Below are 7,500 nucleotides of genomic sequence, written 5' to 3' on the forward strand. Positions count from 1 at the left end.
GCCTCTTTCACATGGCAACCGGCACTCGAGGAGACATTATGAGCGACAGAGTGGGAGGAAGATTGACGGGATGGGGGGGGGCGAAAGTTAGGAGGGGGAGAAAGAGAGAGAGAGAGACGGAGTGAGAGAGAGGGAGGGAGAGAGAGAGGGAGATAGAGAGAGAGAGGGAGAGAGCAGGGAGGTGAGAGGTGGGCTACGGATCAAAAGTGGAAGAAATAGAGAGAGGACATGTGGGAGGAAGGAAGTTAGGAAGTGTAAAAGTTGTTTTTTTGGCAGGCGGACATGTCGGTGAAAAGATACACGTTTTTTCTCCCTCTCTCTCCCTCTCTCTCTCTCTCTCTCTCTCTCTCTCACACACACACACACACACTCAGTCACTCCACGGCTGCTAGTGGTCCGTGCTGTAACCTGGAGGACTTGTGCGCTGCTAGGGCACCATGGGACGGGGAGAGAAGGAGCTGGGTGTGGGTGTGGGGGTGTGGGGTTGGCGGGTGGAGGTGGAGAGGTGGGGTTTTGGGGCTCCGGGCTCCGCCCTCCGTCGCCCTCATCCCCTGCCCTCCATCATCTGCCCCCCCCCCCCCCCCCGTCTCCCTCTGTCGGGAAGCAGAGAAGGCCGGCGAGGGCCACTGGCTTGGACGATTGACCCACACTTCCCAGCATGCACTGGGACGATGACACCTGGCCGCGTTCGCGCCGAGAGCCCAAAAGCGTGGTGCTGTGCGGTGCCAAGTCGTGTCCCGTAAGCCACCGTGGGAGCGGGCGCCTCCGGTGCGTGTCCGGTGCGCCTCCGTGAACTGACTTCGTTTCAGGCTCGTTTCACTCTGCGCCGCATGGTTGGTATCACTGGATGCAGAGGAGCCTTGGCTTTCCTTCCTGAACGCTTTGAGGTTACTTTCTGGAATCTACCGGTGAGCAGGCACATTCACCAAGAAACCCTGGGTCTTACAGTGAGTTTCAGCCACGTATTTAGGCTTTTTTTAAATTTTTTTATTTTTTTTTTACAACTTGGACCAATTTAGACAATTTGGACTTTTTAAGGCGATTCGAACACTTCCCACCACCTTCTGTTGGACACATTTGTGCCATCGTGGTCAAATGTGTGGTGTAAAGCCCAATTCAAACATGTTCATTTGTTTGTTATGCACTTGAGGGTCTAAATAATGCCATAAATTATAAAAATACAAAAAAAAAAAAAACAACAACAACCAGACGGCCTTATTATTATTTATTTTTTTCGTTTCATATTTTTAAACAACAATAAAAACTATTTATATTGAAACCTCAAGCGCTGGCTGAAGTGTAGTGTGTGTGTGTGTGTGTGTGTGTGTGTGTGTGTGTGTGTGTGCGTGCGTGCGTGTCTCTGGGATGTCCTATAAATACGCCGGCCCTGGAAAAAAAAAAAAAAAGAATCGCCGCGCCGGAACATTAAGTTCAGCGCTCGGCACGAGAGGAAAACTTGAGAAAATGAGACTTTGCGCCGGTCCGCCGCGGAGCTGTCGCAGTCTCGCCGGAAAACCAGCGAATTCCAAAGAGACCAAAGGGTATATTTGTCGTTTATTTTTATTATCTTTTGTTTTTGTCTGCGCTGAGTTTGAGTCGCTTAGACCTCTGACTCAGTATTTCCGGGTTAAAAAAAGAAAAAGAAAAGACGATTAAAAAAAATGGCTTTGAAATAGTCGGTAATGGTTTGGAGCCAGCAGGCAAGGTATTGGTGTGAATATCTTGATCACATATGCACATTAAACGATACCTTATATAACGATATATGTTTTTCATTTATTGATTATTATTATTATTATTAATAATAATATATTTTTGTGATTACTTGCATTTTTTTTTTTTTTTTCCCGCCAGTTGGATCTGTCTCTTCAGGTCAGACGTAGTTTCGGATTGTGTTCCTGTCTACCCTTCTCTCCCTCTCTCTCTCCCTCTCTCTCTCCCTCTCCCGCTCTCTCTCTCCCTCTCTCTCTCCCTCTCTCTCTCTCTCCCTCCCTCTCCCTCTCTCTCTCTCTCCCTCCCTCTCCCTCTCTCTCTCCCTCTCTCTCTCTCCCTCTCTCTCTCCCTCTCTCTCTCCCTCTCTCTCTCTCTCTCCCTCCCTCTCCCTCTCTCTCTCCCTCTCTCTCTCCCCTCTCTCTCTCCCTCTCTTCTTTCTTCTCCTCTGGCGTGATCCTTGACCTCCATCCGCAGACCGTCTGCTTCTTGGTTGTTTCCCTCTCTCTCTCTCTCTCTCTCTCTCTTCTCTCTCTCTCTCTCCCCCTCCCTCCCCTCTCTCTCTCTCTCTCCCTCTCCCCCCCCCCTCGCTCGTTCTATTTCCGAACTGTGTTTTTTTGACGGTGCCGCTCTCTGGGTTTATCCCTCCAGCCCCTCTTTCATCTCGCTCTAACGTCTCACTTCCTCTTCCTCGCTGCCATTCTGTCCTTCTCCAAAGATCAGCTCCGCTCTTCCCCTCCCTCTCTCTTTCTCTCACTCTATCTCTTCATCTCGCCTGGAGGGTGGAGGAGGAGGAGGAGGGGGAGGAGGAGGTGGAGAGAGAGAGAGAGAGCGGGGGGGGGGTCTTCTCGCTTCTCTTCTCTTCCTCCCACGTTCACACTCTCCCCCCTCTCATCCTGTCCCTCGCTCTCGCTCTCTGTCTCTTTCTTTCTGCTGCCTCCTCTCTCTGGTTCTCTCTCTTTCGTTATCACCCCTTCACAGTCCAAACGGCGCAGTCCACACTGTTCACTCGGAACTGTTCATACCTGAATTGGACATTCTTAACTGCGCATTCCGAACAGTACATTCTGAACTGCACGTTCTGAATCGGACATTCTGAACTGCATCGCCCAAACAGACCATTTTGAACTGCTCATTCAGGCCTGCCCATTCTGAACTGCTCGTTCTCAACTGCACGTTTTAAATTGGACATTCCCAGCTGTTCACCATGAACCGCACGTTCTGAACCGAACATTCTGAATCAGACATCCTCAGCTTCTCATGTCGAACTGCACATTCTGAACTGCACTTTCTCAGCTGGACACTCTGCACTGCTCGTTCCGAGCGGCAACGTCCCAAACGGAGCATTTTTGAACCGCTCGCCCGGAGCTGCTCATTTTCGGTTGCACTCGGACGTTCCGAAGCTGCATCTCCAGCCTGACATTGAACGCGCAGGATCAGCTTTGAATCAGCTCATAAATATTTTTCTTGCATAATATATTCTGTGACTGTGTTTCTGGGTAAACCCTTACATGTCTGAGGAGCATCAGTTCCAGCCCCATGCATGTACATGTATTATCCTCTCATCCTTCCCTGAACTATTTCAATATCTTTGTCCTTAACTGGCCAATGGCATTGATTCTATTTCTTGGTTTGAATTTGAGTCAAAGTTAAAACAACAACCTCTGCCTATATGATTTATTTATCATATCATATATTTTTAAATCACAGATATGCAATGCAATGAAGTGATCTTATTTAATTTTAATTTAATTTAATTTAATTTAGTTTAATTTAATTTAATTTAATTTAATTTCAGAAGGTTTTAATTGTTATTTTTCACTAGTTTTAATTTGTTGCTGTTTGCTAAATGCTGCTGTTTGTATGCAACACACACCTTCAGTTTCAGTGTCACTGTTGGAACTTGCCTTTCTTTTAATTTCATTCTCTCTGTCTTTTCAAACTGTCTCTCTCTCTCTTACACACACACACACATACACACACACATGCACACACAGCAACATCCTGTCTCCATGGTAACGGCCTGCAGAGAGGCGGGCTTCGACACGACACGCCCACTGCAGCATGCATCCTCTCTCTCGCTCTCTCTCTCTCTCTCGCCCTCTGCCCCCCCTCTCTCTCTCCCTCACACACTTTGTAGGGCAGACTGCTGTCAGATTGGCAGTGTGTTTCAGTGTGTGTGTGTGTGTCAGTGTGTTTCAATGTGTTTCAGTGTGTGTTATAGTGGGCATCAGTGTTTGTGTGTGTGTGTGTGTGTTTCAATGTGTGTGTTTCAGTATATTTGTGTGTGTGTGTGTGTGTTTCAGTGTAGTTTCAGTGTGCTTGTGTGTGTGTCAGTGTGTTCCATTGTGTGTTATAGTGTGTATCATGTTTCTGTGGTTGTGTGTGTGTTTGTGTGTGTTTCTGTGGTTGTGTGTGTGTGTGTGTGTGTGTGTTTGTGTGTGTGTGTCCTGCATGTCTGGCTCCTTTTGCTGTGTCTGCATCTCAAATTGCATCTTCACGGCGAGAGCTGATCATCGTTTTTCACACACACTCGTTTATCTTGATTCATGGGATTATAACTCACACGGTGTGTGTGTGTGTGTGTGTGAGATCTTTTCACATCTTTATCACCCCTCTGTGCTACCTTCTTCCCTCCTCTCATCCTCCCGCCTCCTTTCCTCCTCCCATTCCCTCCCCTTCTTTCCTCCTCTCTTCACCTCCTTTCCTCCTCCCCGTCCTCATCTCACCGTCTCTTCTCTCCTCTCCGCTTTCCTCTCCGCTTTCCTCCCCGCTCCTCTTCTTTCCTTCTCTTCTCATCCTTGTTTGTTCTAAAATCGACGTTCTTCGGTCGCATGTCTCATATACCACCTCTTCAACAGGCCAACATTCACTGTGTGTGTGTGTGTGTGTATGTGCGTGTGTGCGTGTGCGTGCGTGTGTGCGTGTGTCAGAGAAAGAACAGGGAACAAATATGCGGTACAGTTAGTTCCCTTGTCACACCAGAGATCTTCAGTGTGAGATTCCTTCACGGGTCCTTGCTAAACCAGCAGCAAGGTGGGTGTAGGAGCTCGTTGCTTCGCCGACCAGGAGCAGAAAAACACGGAAATACACAGAAAAACACAGAAAAAAACGCACATAAAAATAAAAACTCAGAAAAGCACAGAGAACAACACAGAAAAACACAGAAAAACACTGGAAACTTTACCAAAAATACACTGAAAGAAACACAAAAACTACACTGAAAAGAAAAACACAGAAAAACTGAGGAAAAATAACAGAAAAATCCAGAAAACTAAATCGAGGAAAAACTAAATTAAAGAAGCAAAATGACAGCATGTGCAGTCCTGCCTCACGACTCGCTGCAAACCACAGAGGGACACCCACTTCATCAAGAGCGGGATTGTATGAAATGAGACGCCGGGCGTCGTCCAGAGGCCAGAACAACCTTTCTATCCGTCCGCTCCGTGATTTCGTGTCTCAAAGCTCCGCAAAAGATGCACTCCAAGGGAGGGAGGGCGTGGCAGGGAGCTTTCCAGGAGAGATTCCACTGATTCTGACGATTGCTTTGAAATGGCTGGAACTCGGTTTCATAAACACGTGTGTGTGTGTGTGTGTGTGTGTCTTGAATGTGTGTTTGCACTTGAATGCATGCTATTTCTGTGTGTGTGTGTGTGTGTGTGTGTGTGTGTGTGTGTGTGTGTGTGTGTGTGATGTGCATGTGCATGTGTATTTGCAAACACATTTCCAACCTGACGCGTCCAAGTTTAAATTTGTAGTCTCGGGGACGGAGACATTTTTAGAGCCGCGATGCGTTCCAAGCCCCAGAAAAAAAACAAGAAAAAAAAACAGAAACAGACACTGGAACTGTTTTTGGATGAACTGCAGTTCAACCTTCCAGTCCAAATTCTTCTGTACAATATTAAAAATAATGAGGAATGTTTTTGATTTCTCAAACTGTGTATTTAGTGAATGCACTGAGTACACACACACACACACACACACACGCAGGCTGCGCGCACGCACGCACACATGCACGCAGAGCGACATTCTCCACGGAACAATCCTGTTTGAGGAGAAAGTGATTGATGAGCACTTGACCTGTTCACCTTCTGCCTCGGTAAATCGTCACACTTTCAGACGTGCACACGCACATGTACGCATACACACACCTCACATACAGTACACACACACTACACACACACAGACGCACACCGGAATATGCGCAATTCAAGAAAATACTACATGATATACTGTACATGCGTACATGCATCTGGGAATAAATACACGTTTATTGCCGGTTATTCTCTCTTTCCATCTCTACTTATCTCTCTCTCACACACTCTCACTCTCTCACACACACACACACACACACACACACACACACACACACACACACACACACACACACACACACACACTCACACACATACAGCTCATGAAACGGGAGTTTGGTGGGTGGTAAATCCTGTTACTGTGAAAACACCACCTGGTTGACTTGACCCAGTTCAGTCAACCAACCAGACTGTGTGTGTGTGGGTGTGCGTGTGTGTGCGTGTGTGCGTATGTGTGTGTGCGTGTGTGTGTGTGTCTGTGTGTGTGTGTGTGTCTGTGCGTGCGTGTGTGTGTGTGTGTGTGTGCGTGTGTGTGTGTGTGTGTGTGTGTGTCCCGTGTCCTGTGTCGTGTGTCTCGTGTGCAGCTCCCAGTATCTAACATTAGCAGACTGCGGTTGCGCTGGGCAGCTCCTCACAGTATTTCACACACACACACCACTCCGCTGACAGGCAGTGGAACAGACACAAACAGATCCTGGACACCAGCGCAGAGCCGCGCAGGGAACATTCGGGTGATAATGAACCGAGATAACCAGGAGAAACGACCCAAATGCACGGAAAAGGGATCCAGCAAAATGTCCTGGTTTTTACAAATAGACACTTCAGGATCCACCGCCTGGGATTAAAAGCAGAGTTTGAATGGATGCACGTCACGTCTTTTTTTTTTAAATTTCAAATTAAAACACACGCAAATATATGTAAACAAACGCATGTGAGCCTTCTTCTGGGAGCGGTTCCTGCATTGCAGCAGCAGAGGAGAGGAACATAAATTAATGAATACTGTGAATTTTGGATTACTAACCCGCACACACACACACGCGCGCACACACAGACACGCACGCACACACACACACACACACACACACGCTCACACTCAACTTCTCGCTCTGTCCCTCTCACATGTCCAGTGTTTTCCCCGCCGTGGCCACTCGGGAGCCTAATACCTGACGAGGAGACAGAATACCCGACGACTAAATGGGGGGACAAATACTGCAAATTAACTGTTATTTTGGTGCATTTACTGTAGATCAGAGGTTTTTTTTGTGAGGCAACATGGAGCTTGTTGAGGTTGCTTATTAAATCGCTACGATTTAAATGAACCATCCGCTCACCATTCATACCCAAACAGTGACCTTTATTATGAAAGAGCTGCGATGTGGAGTGAATATTTTACACCTGAAAAACTTTTATTTATGCACGTCACCCTGAGCAACGTGTAGCCTGTTGCTAGGTAACCAGTTGTGTTTGAAATCTGCCGTGCGGCAAAACTTTCTCAAAGCTTGGATGTAAAACTTTATTAACTTAATTAAATTAGTAAATAGTGTCTGCAGCGTAGAATGGTATGCAAGATTAAATATACTTGAATTGATATTGAATTATGTGTGTTTGTACTCTGCGTTTGTTTTATATATCACGTACTAATTCAATCTATTTGGATTCAAATTTAAATGTAAAAGTTATTAACCTCATGAACAAA

General features: G+C 46.7%; 1 protein-coding gene across 1 annotated transcript in view; it reads left to right on the plus strand.

Moving 5' to 3' along the window:
- The window catches only part of rapgefl1 (Rap guanine nucleotide exchange factor (GEF)-like 1), a gene marked incomplete at both ends in the record, with an annotated part of 42,688 nt that overhangs the window by 21,294 nt on the left and 13,894 nt on the right, over positions 1-7,500 (plus strand). The gene's annotated exons all lie outside the window — the stretch shown is intronic.

Source organism: Zeus faber (genome assembly GCF_960531495.2).
Source record: "Zeus faber genome assembly, chromosome: 11".
In the NCBI taxonomy this organism is placed as follows: domain Eukaryota; kingdom Metazoa; phylum Chordata; class Actinopteri; order Zeiformes; family Zeidae; genus Zeus; species Zeus faber.